At 37.0% G+C, this 19124-nt stretch overlaps 1 long non-coding RNA gene across 1 annotated transcript; it reads left to right on the top strand.

The window, feature by feature from the left end:
- The first annotated feature begins 13 nt into the window (after positions 1–13).
- Positions 14–6103, top strand: LOC128876418 (uncharacterized). The gene is made up of 3 exons (XR_008457027.1): positions 14–82; positions 5082–5372; positions 5674–6103. It is a non-coding gene; the product is annotated as an uncharacterized LOC128876418 (long non-coding RNA).
- The last annotated feature ends 13021 nt before the right edge of the window (positions 6104–19124 follow it).

Raw genomic sequence — 19124 nt, 5'->3', positions numbered from 1 at the left:
CGCCTCAAATGGTCGACTTTGGCGTCAGGGACACCGTGTCACCACAGACCTAACCCAACAGAAATTTATAACCGATTGGATGGTAATTAAATTTTGTTTCAAACATTTTTTCGTCAAGTTAAAGAAAATGTCAAATATCGATTGTCACCAGAGTAGTAAGTGGGCCGGCATTCAGAAGCGGAGCGAGGACCTGCACCCGTACGTGGTCAGACCAGACCACTTTTGAATGCCGTTTCCGACCGGCCTACTTACTAGTCTTTCAAATCTGCTCCGATTTGACAATGAAAGCGTGATTCAAAAAATTTGATTTTTTGGGGATCTGTAAATAAAGCATTCGCGCGTCAGAATCCGCGAATGACGTTAACGAGGGGTTACTCGTTCACCCTGAAGATGGGCCTGAAGTTGGAAGCGAGTTTTAAAAAAAATCGATATTTTCGTATTTTATTGCCATTCACGCGAAAAAAAGACATCAAAACTGTGTCGCCCCAATGCCTTAGACCGTACCACATGTGTTCCAAGCAACGAAACATCGTTCCAACCCTTACGCTTTGGGGTGGACCACCCCTACCTCTGCCCCCCCTTCCTTCAGCTCTGGGGGTAGTTTTCGAAATGGGACCTTTTCGGCATTCATCCTTAACCTATCAAGAACAAACGTGGTGAATTTCATCGTCCTCCGATGTGTGGAAGTGCTCCCTTATGAAGGGGGTTGAAAATTTCCGAGCTGTTCCATCCCCCAAAGGGTGCCTATGGGGTGCACGGTATGGGTGTTGGCATTTTCTGGATCAGGGTAGTCCAGAGAATGCATTGAGCCTAAAATCGAGACCGTCGTCCAAAAATTGTGGATTTTAGAGGGGGTGGGAGGTTGTGGTGGGTGGGTTTGTCTGAGAGGAATTTCAAGGGGTGATTTTGTAGAGGGCATCAAGGAGAGTCGCCCAAAGGTTTTTTGAATTTTTCAACCCCTTCCGTCATCCCTGGCCTATTTCAAAGAGGCGTTTTTCTACACCCTCCCCTTTAGGGGGGTGAATTAACCCCTTCGCGTCAACCCTCGCCAATGCAACTTTACACACGCCTAGGGGACACTTCAAAAATACTCCTCACGCAGTTTCATTTCAATCGGTTGAAAACTCCCATAGTTACGACGGTTTGAAAAAGTGTCCCGTTAATTGTTGGTAGTAGCGTATATAGGTGTTACATAATTTCTAAATTCTTATCGAACATTGTTTGAAAAAGTTGTAAATCATTTCCAGACCTTTCATATCAGGTTTAAACAGGAAAGAACTAATGCAAAGAGGGAAACAGTACTTGCTTTTAAGCAGATTTGTGTCTAACGCCTTACGTTCGTTTTCATAGTCTGGGCACTACCATATAATATGATTCAGGTCTTGGATTTCTGCTCCACATTGATAAGCACTGTTAGTTATAATGGTAACCATTGCCAATGAGCAATTTAAATTATAGTGGTTGGCTCGACATCTATTAACGAAAACTAAAAAATCTCTGGAAAGATCAAGTCCAGTGTATCATGGATTGTCGTTATCTTTGTAGTAAAATCTGACATAGTTGGCACCTTTAACCAGACCTTGCTCTTTGATTAGGGTGTTAGTGGACAATCTTGGTTGAATTTTTAGTTGCCTGGTTAGATCAGTAATCGAAGTCTTGAGTATCATACTTTATAATTATATTCTCCTAATAGATCTGGGTACTGAGTAATTAACAAACAAATCTTTTCTTCTTGATTTCGAAAGAAATTGGAATATTTTTTTCTTAAAATTTAAAGGCAAGTTACACACATGTAAATTTTTGTATTCGTGGTATAGTTAATATAAAGCATACCGTGACAACTTTGAATTTTGAAATGTACAGTTACGTTTTTCGCTGTCTGCCACTGGATCGCAGGTCACGTAAAAATACGTATTTAGTAGATTTGTGCCCGCTGCACACGTAAGTCCGCGTTAATCCACCCTTTTTATACTATCATTTTTGTTTCATTTACTTCTTTTTCTATTCTTCATGTGCTGTGACTATTTCTTAAAATAGAATTAATAGAGAAAAGTGACCAAAGTCAGATCCTCAATTGATTTTTTTCTCGTATAACTTTCTTAATATTAACGGTAAAATTAAATTTTCAGAGATTAAAGATTCGATTTTTGATTTTTAATCAAATGACTAAAAGCCTGTTTTGACAGAATTTGTTTGATTAGGATTTGGGGAGAAGGGCATTAAACACTAGTAAATGCTTTGATTAAATATACAACAAATTTTTAAACTTATTCTTTTCGAAAATAAAGCATCATGTGACAAACTTTTATTCTACATTTTCGATTCAATTTTTCACGTAATATCTATCACCCCCTACTCGCTTGTGGTACCAAGCTAATGTGTTAATATATTGTGTACTGTAATCATTAATAATAGCACAGATTTCTTATTGCAAAAGAATGGTCTTCCTTAAAAAAAATAAATGAAATTAAAATATTCAGTAGGGCTACCGGACACCTCAAAACTGATATGCAGTTTCCTCAGATTTTATTATTAAATTACATTAATTCCATCGTTTTAGAAGACCGATGGACATTTTAGGAAACAATGCTAATTGATAATGTAAAAAACAATGTCAAATGATAATCCGGAAATAAATCGGATCACCGCTCAGCGATATTTCGTAGTCAAAATTAAAAATATCTTTAAATCGATATTTTTCAAAGAAACTAAAGTTTTCATGATATAATTCGACTATGTGCAGGAACATATTTCAAGAAGGCAATTTTACACAAAAAAGAGAAATTCTGTAGTCAAAATTAAAAACACATTTTTTTCAATTACTTGACCAAATTTTCGTTTTTAGGACAAAACTCTATTATTTATATATTTGCTATCACGTTCAAAAAAGTATGATTATTTCATATACAAATGAATATTAACGATTGCGTCACAATACTACCTAACACATTATGTAGAGTATTATCTGGCAAAATTAAGAAAACAATAAATTATAGGAATGGAGGCAAATACAGAGAAAGATGCTTGGCTATAAAAACAAATTAATTTAAAACAAGAAGAATAAACCGAAATTACAAGAAAAAAAGCTTTCTGCTGAATATGAAACTCCATAAAAAACTTCAAAGTAGTAAAAAAATTACGCTAAGTACATGAAAAAGTGGAGGACTTAAGGAGTAGTCATAGAAAAATAGAAGATCCCTATAAAATACTACAAGAAACGGTTTCTGGCAGATTCATGACATGATATTACGATGTCTCAGTTGTACGTGGGCCGATTTTATTGATTTTGGTTTTATTTGAAAGCTTATATGTGGTTTACATAAGAAAAATGCCTTTAAATTTAGAAAATATTGCAGGGGCGTTAAGATATTCATGAAAGAAGTTTCAGGTTAGGTTGGAATGGACCATTTCTCCTGTAAAAGATACGTGGTAGCTCCAACGCCAGGTATATATACGCGGTGACGTATAATTTTTCATGTACTTGGTGTCGCTACCGCGTCTCTAGATGACAAAAGATGAAAAATATAAGCTTTCATTTAATTTCTTCTTTGTTGTTGAAGATAGAAGAAAGTTCTGTAACTTCTCCACATAAAACGTAATCTCTTTAAGATTTATTTGAAATATTTAAAAAAATATTAATAATAAAAGAAATAGGCCAAGGCTTAGAACGAAAGGCAGTAGTAAAATACTTTGTAGTGTATTTGTTAAAATCCACGTAAAATTAAAAGTAGCAGGAAGTAGCAGCTGAAATTTATACGAGCACCTGAAGAATAGTTTAAGCTTTTATATACAAAAATCCGAATGTTAGTACTCTTGAACGTTTTTCTAAAACTCTTCTCAAAGGTTTAATTGTTACAAGCTTGTACTATTGTTATATGAATTAAAAAGTAGTACGTAATTAACTATTTACTATTCCGTAATCAAAATAGACATACTCATACGTATAAAATGCAATACTCGCCAGTATTTTAATGTTGTATAACGAATATTTAAATAATTAGTTGTACCGTTAACTCACGATTCTCTCTATAAAACGTTGTTTCATATAATAGAATTATCTGAAAAGCTTAATATGTTTCCATTTCAAATTTTTTTAAAGTTCTTTTTACGATGAAAATAAAATGTTAAACAATCAAGTTGAAAAATTGAATTTTGGTTACGAAATGCCGCTTTCCCCAGTAGGGTGCACCATGTATTGGGGCATGAACAGATAATCTAGCGCCGATCCATAGCAGATCCACTGTCGCATCAATTGACATGTTAACCCTTTACACTCGAGGCCTTTTTGGCTTATGCGCACCAGCAATTCCAGACGATTTCGACCAAATTCGGCAAACACTTTACAAATACTTTAAACACATTTATAAACAAACAAACGTATACAAATAATAAAATTCCACCAGTTTATTCATTTATATGTCGAAAACAACATACTTCGATGAATATTACACTCTGTAATTAGTTTTGGTGCGATATTTTGGAAAACAATATCCAAGTTGCATCCTAGGTTTGTCAGGACACGTATCACAGTAATACGAAATTTCTCGGCTTTCCAGGCGTGTTACAGTCAGAACAAACCTTGCAGTCCCTTTTTGGCCCTTTTAGTATTACGTGAAGCTTCGCGTTTATCGGATTTCATCAGAATGCTACGTAGACGCTTGCTCTCGTTGCTGGCGATATAATCCTCTCAATTGTTCGACAAGTGTTTTCAGAAATCGCAGATGGCTCAGTGCCTTTTCCTCTTTTTTGGTCTTTTCTAGTTTATACAAAATGTATGAATTGATCAGGGAAATATCCATGCCCCAAAAGAAAGCATTCGCCACCATTTAAGACTTCAAATCACTCGGGCGCCGCCGCAGCGCCGCTCGAGTTGACAGTTCAAATCGGTCGGGCGCCGTATCGGCGCCGCTCGAGTGCAAAGGTTTAATACAGGTATATCCTTAAATTATTCCTGAATATTTCGATGACCACGAATAATACGTTGGGCGATTCTGTGAGTATGTCTTTCTCCCGGCGTTCTTCCAGCACGTAGGCTACCGAGTAACCGGTTGTTATTTAGTCGCTTATTTATTTTTGCATAGATAATCCACAAGAGATGCGAAACGAGATTTGGGTGGAGCGCATACGCCTTGAGTCACGTGTGATTAAACGATGTTATCCGCGGTTCTCGGTGCCGTCGCACCTGTATGCCTATGGAATGCCTACGTCGTGCCTTGTTTGACTTTTTTACGCCTCCCCTTGCTTCTCCCGTCATTTCTTCAACCCTGGAGCTGCATCGGAGGATTGACGGTCGGCGGAGATTGTCTTTGGCCGCGAGAAAAGGACACGGAATTTTCCTTTACATTCAAAGGATTTGCGATAGCGACAAGCAGGTGATCCATTGTTTGGAAGAAATTACATACGGCGATAAAACTATTCGATAAAGGGATCACGAAAAATTAATAATGGATATTGTTGCGCCGGTTGTTCACGTGCACACCTGCTACGTGCCCGGCCTCGTGTAATAGAGAAACTGCTCACGGGTCTTTGAGAGCATATTATTCCCGTTCTGATGTGCATGCATGTCAGGGTCTCGCGTGTACAATTAAGAAAAAAAGTCTGCGAAAACGCGTTGCAATAACTGCGCGGCGGTAATGCCGGGGCGTATTTATAATTGCGCTTTCTGTCTTACAGCGGTTGATAGCGGTTCCATACAGAGAAAACAAGTGCAACGAGAATGGGAAGCCGCCGTGACTCCATAGGTGCACGCCATTTCATTGGACCATTATCCTGTTTGCGCGTACAGACGGCGCAAACGGAGTAAAAGAACTTGTGGAAAGATAGAGAGAAACTCGGACGGGAAGTACAACGCGGTTGAGAAGGACAATGCGGTGAAACAAGTCTGAATTCTAAATAAATATGCGCTACATAACGTCTGCCTAGCTAGCCCCCCCAACTTACATAAAATTTAAGGAAAAAATTACATAACAATGTGCTATTTATGCGCTCTTCAAATCCGTAAGAAAAAAATTTTGCGCTCGCTCCGTTTAATGCAAACAAATTTATTTAAATGGGAGGGCTGAGTAGGCTGCCAGTCAGGCCGGCCCCCCCCCACACACACATATTAATGATAAGCAATATTGACAGAGAAACATGCAGGAATTATGCGTTAATTATGCGCTATCGTATAAGAGCAACTTCGATTTTTGCGCTCCATCCCTTAAGGGACTTCCCTCTTGGTGCAAATGCCGTTCCTACCGCAGTCTCTTCGTATCGGTTTCAAGAGACACGGTTTAACCAGTAGCATTTTAAGTGCGATCGAGAGTCGAGACCCCCTACTGTGGTTCCTCGTCTCGCAGATTTTCTTGTACCGAAAATCAGTAAACTTTTACGGATAATATCTTAAAAACTATTTGTAAAAGGGTGTTTACATTAAACTTGCTGAATTCGTCTTGAAACGTACTATCTATTGATCAAACAAAAATTATATAATCCCATTTGAAAAACCAAACGTAACTTTTATATCTCTGTAAACAATAATGATAACAAAAAATTGTTACGGCCAATAAATCGGCCCCCTCTTGCCATTCAATTTCATATCAGAAACTTTTTTCGTATCTTTAATAGGTTACGAAATAATCGGCTGTCCAGGATTTCGTGGGACATACTGTATACGAAGTTTGATCCAAAAGTATACGGCCTAAAAATAAGGAAGATAGAAGATTTCTCACTTAAGGGCGACCTTAATAAATGCCTCTGTCAAATGGTACGGCTCTGCAGATACTTTATCAACAGTGGCATATAATTGTTTAAGGGTTGAAAACCGAAAACGTCGCATTGTACAATAACTAAACGCGTAAAATAGCAAATATGCATTTAAGTTATAATGACGAATCGACGAGTAATACACAAATAAATGAATCGTTTGGACAATCGAAAGTAGTCGTATTACAGTGAAAAGTAGTTTCCGTTCTAACAGACTTACTAATCGAAAATATAGAACATGTGAGAAATGCAATTAATGAAAATCATACAAAATTAGACTGTGCGAGAGGTAGAAGAAGAACTTAGAATTCACTTAATTACTGTTTCTGGAATTTTAATCAAAAATTTACGAAAGAAGAAACGGCCTGCGTTGTGGAAAAGCAATACTTGGATGCTTCACTATGATAACGCACCTGCTCATTGATTGCAATTTATCCAGCAATTTCTGATGAAATATAATCAAACTACTTACATCAGCCTCCTTACAGTCACGACCCGACTCTCTACGACTGTTACTTGCTCCCCAAATTAAAACGATTTAAAGATGTCAAAAGCATCCAATAAACTTCTTCATTAAAGATATTTTTTGAAAATATCTCGAGATCTAATCATTTTTTTGCCATGGTACCCTAATCATTTTTTACGTAGAATGAACAGAAGAATCGATCTGTGTAAACAAAATTATGCATTTCTATTTAAAGAAATGATGCATCTGGTAATTGCATATGCACTGCTGCATCTAAATTTAAAGGCCTACAGATGTACTGCTCTTCGAACGATTTATCTTTCTCCTTTGGCATTTTTTCGTTAATGCAATAATAACCGAGTTATGGCTTGATACAATTGCGTGGACCACCCTGTATACCATTTTGTTTTATAACATTTTTTGTTCGATAACAAATATTTCTTACTGTATGTTTCTGTTAGTAAAAAAATTCAAATAGGTGATTTTCTATTTATAAAATTTTGAATGTAATGGTGAATGTGTCTGGGGAATATAGTGGGCAAAACATACTAACTAAACTCCAATAATCTTTGTGGTGTCATTAAAAATGCATCGTCCGTTATCGTGATGAAAAGCAATTCTTTTTCTTCTTGCGAGTGATGACAATAATGACAACTTCTTTTACAAGATACAAGTATAACTGCTTTTAATTGATCTAGTTGTGAACAGTATTTTTCTTTATTAACCGTTTGTTTGTGTGGTAAATATTCGTAATAAAGTACTCCTTTGTAATCCTACTAAACAGATAGCAAAACCTTTTTACAGTCCAATTCGTCTATGACGATGTTTAATGGCGATTCTTCTGGCTTAGACTAATGTTTTTTCTGACCACGTTATCAAAAATTCGCAGAATTAATCATCAATCGTCATACACCAACCAACAATTATGAAGCATCAATCATCAAAATAAATTACAAATCAGCAACCATCAGTCATCTAAAATGATGCATGATTAGTGATAAATGATTCATGCCTAAGCACTTTTGTCTGTAACTGTAAATGTTTGTGTTATTTTTTTTAACAACTCATAAACTTCATAACTGTTATATATTCACAAATACTTTCGTAAATTAATCTGTTTTTCTTTATTATAAAAATATACATAAAAATGAACCAATTAGATCAATAAATTATCATATACGGGCTTTTTGTCTTCTATATATTTTTGGTAACTATAGATAGCCTTCCTATGTATAACATTGTGAAATGTATCACCTATGTAAAGCAAGACATCAGTATACCAAAGCTTTTACTATGCATTTACTTTGTTTTATTGGTCCTTTAAGAGGCTCTGCTTCCTTTTATGATTTGACTGATTGACGATCGTTTTAACCCACAGGTACAACACGCACCTTCGATAACTCAAGGTATCGTCCATGTTAAATTAAGAGGAGGCCACGCTCGATTAATTCGAGCGATCGAGAAGCGCGTTCGTTCTCGTTAGTTATCGGGGTACACAGGCAACCGATACGGGAATCGGCTGTCACCGGCGTCGAGAATGGAAGTAACCGAGGCCGGGCGTATCTCGTGATTCAGTAGCTTCTTACCGAACCAAGTAATGCAGTACTCGTGTACCGACGTCGATACACAGGACATTGGGCGTCGTTTTGCTCGCGTGTAAATACCGCTGAATAAGAAAACCGCTATCTGGGCTTTCCATGCCAATATCAGTTCCGGCCAAGCGGTGCCAAGATCGGTCCGCCATCAGCGCCCAGGCTCGCCGATGCCGATACTTTTGACCAGTCAGCGGGGTGCTCTGGAACGGGAGCTCGATTCGACTCGTTGCTCAACTAACACGTGGCGTATCCAAACGAACGCGTGTAACTGTATCGCGCAACGGGCCATTGTACTTTCACGATGTCAGATCAAAATCTATTGACCGGACCAGACTAACAATTAATTTTTTTCACGCATTGCGAGCAACGTTAATCGACTGGCCCAGTTCTGCAAGGGACTCACTAAGAACGCGACCAAATTAATGCAACCACTGATGATATAATTATTATTATTGTCAACATTGATGTTATCATTATCGCTATTATTATTACAACCATTACTATTGTTATCATTATTGTTATAATCAGCAGGTGTTGAAAGAAAAGAAAGCACCGGATTACACTGACAAAAAGATATATTTAAGAATGTAATGTTTGACTATAAAGACTGTCCGTTTAGAATTGTATAAATCGAAACGAAAGAAGGTAAGACCAGTAAGTTCATTGGTGATACTCGGAACAAAGGAACTAAATGATAGAGTTATCAACACATACAATTCACTATTTATAACGATTATCGTTATTGTTATTATTGTTAACATGGTTGTTGTCGATGGAGTTAGAGAAGAAAGTATAATAATTTGGATAAAAAGTGTGAGATTTTAATATCTATTAGCTGTATTAGTCCTTGCAGCGATCACAGGTCCTACGGAACAATCGCAGACACGGCTGAGCCTGGCGCGCGCCACTTCGAGCTGAAGCGGTTCGCTGCAGCGTTCACTCGAATCGCTTCAATAAATTTTAATTCAGCCAATTTCAATTGGCTCCATCTTTTTAGAGGTAACACCAGAAAGAGGAAAAATGAGGCTATAAACTCGTTTCTTCAGATTTTTAAATACATGCCCGGTGTAAAAACAAGGCATTTGTTTCAACAATTAAAAAAGAAAATGGTTCAAAAAACTTCTTTTTGTTCTAAAATAATTTTTATTTGATACTTTCATGTCTTCACTATAAGCACGTTAAAGGTCATTTTCATCCGTTGCCTAGTTCAATAGCTATATTTTTTTTAAATAAAAGGTAGCACAAAACTTTCAACAGCTGTAAAACCGACAATTTTCAAAATTATCAAAATCCTTTGAGATACGTTCAAATCAGAGCTGTAAATTCTTAATTACAATTACAAAACGATTACTTGACCAAGTAATTGAATAATTGCCATTACAATTACTCTGTCGCATGTAATGGTATTTCCAAGTACTTAATTTTAACCAGTAATCCCATGCATTACTTAATAATTACTTATAACGGCCCAGAAAGTAATTAAAAGGCGTCTCAAATCTAAAGTAGTCAAAAATACTTAAAAGTAATTTGTTCGCAATTCAATAGTATAATTTTGTGTGTTGTAGATATAAGTTTTAGTCACGCAAATATATTGTTTATTTGCCCTCGGTGCGTGCGTTTGCGTGTGCTGCTCGAGCGGCTTGGTTTGAAGTTTGAATTGGGTGCCGCGCGGAAAAGGGCCTACGGATAATGCTGCGCGCTCCCGCTCTGCGCTTCTACTCTGCCCCCTGTCGACCACTCTTCATATAGTTTAAAGTTTCTTAAAATATTGTAGAATTAAGTTTGTATTACTTTTTAACCTAGGGTGGGTAGAAACCTTTCAGGAATGAAAAGGAGGTAGGGATGTAATCATCTCGAACGAGACTCATATAATTATAATCGAACATCACTTAAGGTAAGTTCGTTTGATTTTTAATTATATTTCGAGTCTCGTTCTTCGAGATTACATTGTAGATGTTCAGAGCCATCGATTTTACAGGCAATATGTCTGTAAATTGTTAGTTTTATTGATTATCCTTAATAATTGACATCAAACTTAGTAACATAATATTTGTATCAGAATTTTATTCTCATTTTATTGAGAAAGGAGTGTCTCCACCAATAGCTCTTTTCTTGGTCCTATTGGACGTTTGTAAAACCTTGCAAACTCTTGTGAATTAGCAGACCATCCTGCCGTATTTTTTATAATATTTACGTCTACGTCTTTTACTTCAGCAGCTGATGTGGCCGCGTGTCTCGTGCTGTGAGCTGTATATTTTGAGTCTATACCCGCTTCCACTAAGCAACTTTTAATCCATCTACTTATGGATTGTGAAGATGCTCTATGGTGTGGTTTGTTAAACGTTATAAATAAATAATCTTCGTCGCCTCTTAACCCTTTAGTTCTTTCCAGATAGCACAGTAAACTTCTAACGACGCAAACGCTTTTTCGGTCATTAAAGAAAGGTATGTATAAAGGATGACTATGATGCTCCAACTCGAGACGTTTTTATTTGGTCTGTTATCTTTATGATAATATTATCCTTAGATATTACTATGTTACATGTCTTAATAAGAGACAACGTCTGCACTCTATGTGCCGTAGCTAATGCTAATAAACACACCAGTTTGAATGTGAGTAACTTTAAGTCTAAGGAGTTAAGAGGTTCGAGAGCTTCTGCCCAATTTAAGACTGTTCTGTGCTCCAAATTGAGTTGTATTTGGGCTTCAACGGTCTGCTCTTAAAAACCCCTTTGAAGAAACGACTGATCGAGGATTCGTTACCCAAATCAATTGCACTTAGTAAATTAACCGTAAATCTTTCAGCATTTAACGTACCATACGACGCATTTTGGTTGAACCGCAAAGTTAAGTATTTTAACACCAAATACACGTCAGGCTGTAGTGAATCTCTATTAACACTTCGATAATAGCACCACCAGTTTTTGAGAGCTGCGTTATATTGTTTGATTGTAGATTCTGATAAGGATGAAATTAAAATTTCTACAGCTTCTTCTGGTACTGATTTTCGTTGAAATGAGCACCGAAGAGCCTCCCTACAACCAGGGGAAGGTGTTTCGTCAACAGGTGGCTGCGTGATCTGCATGGAGATAATAATAAGCCTGATGAAGGAGGAAAAATAACAGGTTTTTCCTTTAGCATGGATTTGAACAAAGGGAACCAGGGCTGTGTAGGCCAATGAGGAACGACCACTATTCCCTGAGCTTTATCAGTTTTTATCTTATGTAAAACCTTAGCAATTATAGCAAAAGGTAGAAGGCATAGAAAAAATATTGACTCCATTTTACTGTGAATGCGTCTTTGTACGTAGCCTCAGGGTCTAGCTTCCAAGAACAAAAAAGTCTAGTTTTGGTGTTATTTCTTGACGCAAACAAGTCAATGTCTGGTAGATCCCATTTGTCTATTATTATTTGGAAAAAACGATCTCCTAATTCCCATTCTGTGTCTATATTAACTTTCCTAGACTCCCTATCCGCGTCGGTATTTTCCTGTGATGGAATGTAGGATGCGAAAATCCAAATTTTTCTTTCTTCGCACCAAGTCCAAATATCTCTAGCCAGTTTATTAAGTCCTACGTATTGCACTCCGCCCATACGATTAATATACGAAATTCCCGTAGTATTATCTATTCTAAGTAAGATTTCGCAATTTTCGTATCCCCTAGCAAAACACTGAGTGCTAGGAATGCTGCTATAATCTCTAAATGATTAATATGAAGTCTTTTCTCGGTCTGTGACCAGAAGCCCTGGCATTTTCCCTGTTGCAATGGCCACCCCAACCCGTGAGCGAAGCATCAGAGAAAATTTCTAAACTAAAGTTAAGTGATCTAATCGGGTTTTTGGCTACAGCAATACTATTTAACCACCAATTGAGTTCTCTTTTCACGTAGGGATGAATTATCATTCTTTTATCGAAGTTTTGGTCATTTAAGATCAGAGCTTTCAACTTTTCTCTTTCTAAAATCTTTGTATATAACATACCGTAAGGCACGCCTGGGCATGCGGTAACTAATACTCCAATTAAACCAGCCATTTCACTAACAGTACAGATATCTTTCTCTAAATATTCCCGAATAACATTATTTAATTTTAATTTCTTTTTATCTGGTAAGGACAATGTCATATTTCTAGAATTAATGATAAAACCCAGATACTTGGAGCTGTGTTCTGGCTCTTGTTTGCTTTTTTCCTCATTTATAATAAAACCTAGCTTACTAAGAATTTTTCTCGTAAAATTTACATTTTTCTTACATTCATTTAATGCCTTTCCAATACATAGAATGTCGTCTGTTACGTGCCGACAATTTAATTTTTTTTTTTTTCTTGATTTCGTCAGCAGGAATGTGTTCGAGATGGTTTACCATCCCGAATTCTTTCTAATCGAGCACAAACCTAGCCTTTGACGATTAAAATATTTCCTAAAAGATAAACATGGTATAACACTCTCTCCCTGGAAGATCAGCGTCGTTACCCTATTGACATTGCGTTGCGCGATGAAACGAATAAGCTATAATAATTTTGCCATTCTCCAGAGCGTGTAATAATTATAAAGCGTAGATAGGTATTGTTTTCAAGGATCAGTCGTCTCACGTTAGGTAGAAATATATGTTAGAAAAATACAAACGACTTTTCCCTTCAACGGTTCTGGGGTAAGTGCCGTGCTGTTCCTCACAGTCCTCTTACCAAAAGGCAATGCCTTTCCCACTCCGTGGCCAGATCCTGTAGGACAACGTCTTTTTACTTTTAGGCAATGCAACGTCGGGTTGCTTGCCAATCGACACATCTGTTAGTTATAGACAAACAGACCGTCGTCACTCGATACTTACGTGCCGAGGCATCATCTCTCGCCGGCCGACCGCCCATGGTGGTCGCCTGGCGTTCATCAGGAATCCGCTCGGTCGTCCTGACCCTGCCATAAAACTGTCGCAGTCCAAAATGCGACTAACTGTTTACCGTAAAAGGTTCCTAAGGACGTTGACGCTAACATATATCAAAATTCAAAAACTGTTTGACGCAGATAAAGATCTTCTTACGCCTTATCGTCTGAATTGTACACCGAACTTCCGGCGCGAACTTGTAAAAATCACGTTATAAGCTAAGCATTTTCTGAAAAACGTCTCACACAACTATACAGTCCGCCGCGAAACCCAGCGCAGCGTTTCGACCGTCCATCTCTCTCTCTCTCTCTCTCCCGTTGGCAGGCCGTACGGGACCCACGCAGAAAAACTTATAAGTTAGATTGTACCTACAGCGTTGCGATTTGAGGATTTGGGCGGAGTGCAAGAACACCTTAATCAGCTAAGGAACTTGGCCAATTAAAATTCATTTTCGTTAGCGCTGCACTCTGATTCGCAGCAGCACAGAATGCAGCGCAAGCATTTTCATAAACTTCGAATCGCAGCAAAGCTCGAAGCAGCAAAGTCGAAGTCACTTCTCGTTATAAAGTCGCGTCAAGCGTAACGGAAGCCCGCCAGCGACCTTTAGATATCTTCTTTATAATTTAGAGCCAGAGATCCCGGTTGAAGTGTTCCTTCAACGTGCAACATTGACCGCGAAAAGACTCAGTTCGCCGCGTTATAAATTTCTTTTGTTCATATTTTTGTTTCGCCTCTTATAATTAGGAGTAGTTTAAGATATAATTTCCTACTTTATAATTAGTAATTGTAATCTCACCGCATAATTGGCTTTTAAACTGTTCTCCGCGAGTGTTCTGTTGCGTGCGCGTGCGTGTGTATTTGCGAACACGAGCCACTCCGAAAAAGACTATTTTCCAACCAAATTCGCCACTGCTGTGCTCCCTGCCAACGCGGGCACAAACGAGCCTTCCAACCTGATTGTACCTGTACCAGACTCACTGTAAAGAACGCCTCCACACCACCCATTGTAAGTCGAATTTTCTTCCGATAATATTGTTCTTCGCCGTTCTCATCAGCACCACTCTAAAAATAGTCGTAAAGCGGAAGAGAGAGAGAGAGAGAGAGGGGGGGGGGGGGGAGAGAGCAAAATTAAACATTGTAAAACCGTGTCCTATTGCATTTTGCCGTGATTGAAACCGTAATACCGATTTTTGTCAATTTTATCATTGTTAAACCGCTACGTCGCACTCCAGAACAATTTTTGAATACATTTTTATTTAAATTTCCTAGATAGTGCCATTTCAATTGATTTCACCATGTGTTAATTTCCACTCCGTATCCCACCGAAGCCCTGTAGAGGACGAAGTATGAACCTCGTGTCCTGACCGCTCACATCCTTTTAACTATTTAAGTATCGCTCAACATCGCGAGGAACATCCTCATCGATATTGCTCGAGATAGTTGGGCTGGTGTCAGAATCCTGTCTTGAAATTTATCAAATTTTTTATAAATTCTTGTTATTCTTATAAACACTTCCACCATAAATTCCCTCCCGTTTCCATTCGGCTACATTTTACCTTATACTTAAAATTTATTATTATTAGTATTATTTTTTAGAATTTATTTATATATAAATTTTCTCAGCTGTCTTACGCGGTAAACGCGACACGCACCACCATCACCATCTGGTATGTAACACATCTAAGTATGCAGTCGATAAAAAACCTTTTCCTCTTAAAAAATTTAAGACTGGTTTTAACAACTTTGTAAATACGTAAGGACTTGTACAAAGTCCAAAGGGCAGGCATTTAAATTCGAAAATTTGACCTTTAAATTTGAACCTCAAGAATTTTCGACTGATTGGCGCAATTCTTACTAAAATATAAGCATCTTTTAAATCCAGGTTACATAAAAGATATTCTTGATAAATTAGCTTTAAGGCAACTCTTAAATCTTCAATTTTAAAATGATATGTTGTGATAAATTGATTTAAACATTTCAGGTTTAATATGAATCTCTTAGATCCATCAGGCTTAGGGACCAGAAAATACGGTGATAAAAATTGATCTACTACTGGTTTACATTTAACTACCGCCCCAATAGATAGTAACTTATTTATCTGAATCTCTAATAATCTTTCATCTTCTAACGAGAATTCTAGTTCTTTATTAAAGCTCAGAGATTGTGGTGGACAATTCTGGAAAGGAATTTCGTATCCTCTTATGCAATTTAGGATAAACACATCATTGGTAATATTTGTCCATTCCTGGAAAAATTGACTCAGGTGTTTTGCTATCAACCTCACCCTGTTGTTTATTTCTTCTTGTCTATATATGTTGTCCATTGATTTTTGTTGACTGACTTGGAGGCGTTGCTGTACATGTTCTTGCTACTGTACTGACTTGTTTGGGGATGTCTCGGCTGATAGTATTTCGGGCTCTGATACGAGGTCCCCCGTCTCGTATTCTGGCTCCGCCAGTTTAAAGTACGTCTTGATAATGGTTTGGGGAATTTTTTGTCAGCAGACGAGGTTGAAGGAAGAGACGAGTTCTTGATATCTTTACCAATTTTTTCTATTGATTTAACAGCCTTGATTTTTTCGCTCAGCTTTTCTCCATATAGCAGAGATCCTGGTTTAGTTCTTTGCAACAGGTCTTTCATAGACTTAGTGAGAATTGGAGAAATATAAGCTCTTCTGGCTGATGATACCTGAAAATGTAGCTGAGATATAAGTTTTCCTGCATCAGCTAATTTTTCTAGAAGCTCTAGGCGATCTAGCGGTTCATCTTCATCATTCAGTATCATTATTATACCCTGCCCCAACGCTGACAAGGCTGAACCGGCCAAATTTTGTTCAATGACGAATAACTGATCTCTTTTGACACCTGTTTCGTTTAGCGACGATACAATCTCTTCGTTCAACTAAGGTGCCTCTAGAGAAATATTTCCATTACGAGGGTATTTGTCTACTACCTCATCTTTTACCTCTTTAGGTAACCCATCAGTTAACCAAGAAGACCATCGTGATACTGGACTTCGGTGAAAGTCGACTTGTATTTTATTTTTCGTTCCCGGATCATCTCCGAGTACCAACTCGACCTGGTCGTCTAACTTTTTAGCTTCCGTCGCTATCTCATTAGTCTCAGCTGATATTATTTGGTTATTAACCTCCTTTTAAATGTCGCTAGTTAAAGCTACACTTGGGCCCTGATCATCTATAACCTGTTCTGAGGGTTTTTTATCAAGCATCTCTTCATTTTGTGGATTCCCGTCCACATTTTCTTTATTAGAATTATCGTGATTCTCATCTGCAAGACAACACAAACACAGAATTGTCAAGATAATGCCAGATGAGTATCAACAGCACTAGTAGTTATTGCCTCCGTCGTGCAAAATTCACTAGCCTGAAACGCTCGTCAAGCCCCATTTTCATCGAGTGCCTGACGTCGTGTAATTATTAAATAATATAAACTATCTACCTGTCTTTCTTGCCTTCGTAAGTGTATCTGCCAAACGCAGAACCATTTTTTCTAACCTCCGTAGACGCTTATTGTTATCATCCTCTTCTTCTCTGTCTCTACTACGTTTTTTACTTTTACCCGTACTTGCGCTGTTGAAATAAAATTTCTTAATTTGATAAATTCCACCCAAATTCTACTTGAGCTGGTTTTTATTTACTAAACCTTTATTTTATTATATTAAAATCTCGAAACATGTGGGTTTGTCTAGCACAAAGAACGTTATGAAGAGTGGTCGACAGGGGGAAGAGCAGAAGCGCAGAGCGATAATGATTATTACCTTTAGATATGTTCACAGCCACTCATGATAACATTAGCATATTTATCTACTTATCATGTAGATTGTATATATAGAGGGAGAGGTGAATACTTCGTAATCACAATCTGATCTACTTTTTGGATTGTACAAGGAACTCATTTAATCCGCCTCAATTACATAGCCATGGCTTCTCATAAATAGTGAGAGTTACTGTTATAGCTGTTAGAAAAATCATGTACACGGAGATTATGTGTAGAAGACCATGCTCCGTGCAATCTATCGAGAAATCTCACATTTATCCCCGCAATTTCTTGATCGCACCTGTGCAAGATCGGAATTCGACTCGGAATCGATCAGGTTGAGGAAGAGAATGGAGAGTGGCCACGAGTGGACACGTGCCTTGCATTCTCTCCTTCTTAAGCATTTCGCCGCAGCATACCAACTTCCCGCATGAACAATCATTACTAACCAATGTTCTTTTCTTAAATTTATATAGATTATAAACTGTTAATAATTTCCTAATTATCTCGATGATTGAAAACTTTTCATAAACCGTAACGTAAAGATGCCTAATCTAGGCCATTAAGTTTACATTCAAGTAAGTAATGATAATTTAAAATAATAAATAATGTGTTTAAATGCAGATAAGTTCTATTCTTAGTTTGTTGCGAATTCATTACCATATATATTCAATTATTATAGAGTTTAGCAATAAATGATTATTAATGAGAAGATCAACCACCGGTCAGACGGTCAAGTTTCGTAATGTAACTTTTATCCAAGAGCTCTCCGGTAGTGGCGAAGAACTAGAAATCGAGACTATCGATGGCTTTTCACTATTGGAAACTCTATCGATATTTAAATTTGCCCGTCGATAGTTGTCCATAGTGTTTTAGTTTTGAATATGTCACTTTGCGGTAACGTAATAAGTAGACTGTGGATCTTTATGCATTTATAGGAAATTTGAATGTGCAAGAAATTGCAAAATGCAACCAATATGCAAGAATATAAAAAAGATTGAAAGTAAAGTTCATGTTATAATATTTGCAGAATAAATTAAATTCCTATTTAGATAGAATGCGATACAACTTATTTTGTATTTTACTATTGTTACTGTAATTTAACAAGAAAATAAATGTTGTCCGAATCCAGTTTTAATTTAACGTACCATCCTACGAATTTTATTTTAATTTTCGAAAAAAGAGTTATTTTTATATTATATAGTAGTCTATTTAATGACTGGTAATCTTATCTAGTCATCCGAATTTATGAATGTTTACTTTCTATACATTTTACAATTCTAGTTGTAATATAATATAGAAAAAATGTAGCCTGTAACAAGAAAAAATTAATTAAAATATATTTATTGTCTGAATTTTACTTATTTATGTGAATTAAGATAGCAGGAAAAAATATTCAATGCAGACAAATATCAGATAATTCAAATATTCCTTTTCAGTAACACGTTGATCGTAGAAATTCAGTGGCTGTAGAAGTAAATTTGTTTTATATCATTTTATATATAAATCTCATTTAATACATACTCCTACTTCTGAACTCTAAGTCAAGAAAATTATATTAAGTAATAGTTACCTATGTTATGAAGTTTTGTGATTCTTCGTTTTGTCGTACATTATTTGCAATATATGTAATACAATGAATATAATTCATGACTAAATGTTACATT

This window comes from Hylaeus volcanicus, chromosome 5 (assembly GCF_026283585.1).
Source record: "Hylaeus volcanicus isolate JK05 chromosome 5, UHH_iyHylVolc1.0_haploid, whole genome shotgun sequence".
Taxonomy (NCBI): domain Eukaryota; kingdom Metazoa; phylum Arthropoda; class Insecta; order Hymenoptera; family Colletidae; genus Hylaeus; species Hylaeus volcanicus.
Note: the sequence above shows the minus strand (reverse complement) of the source record. Positions and strands in the feature narration are given on the sequence as shown.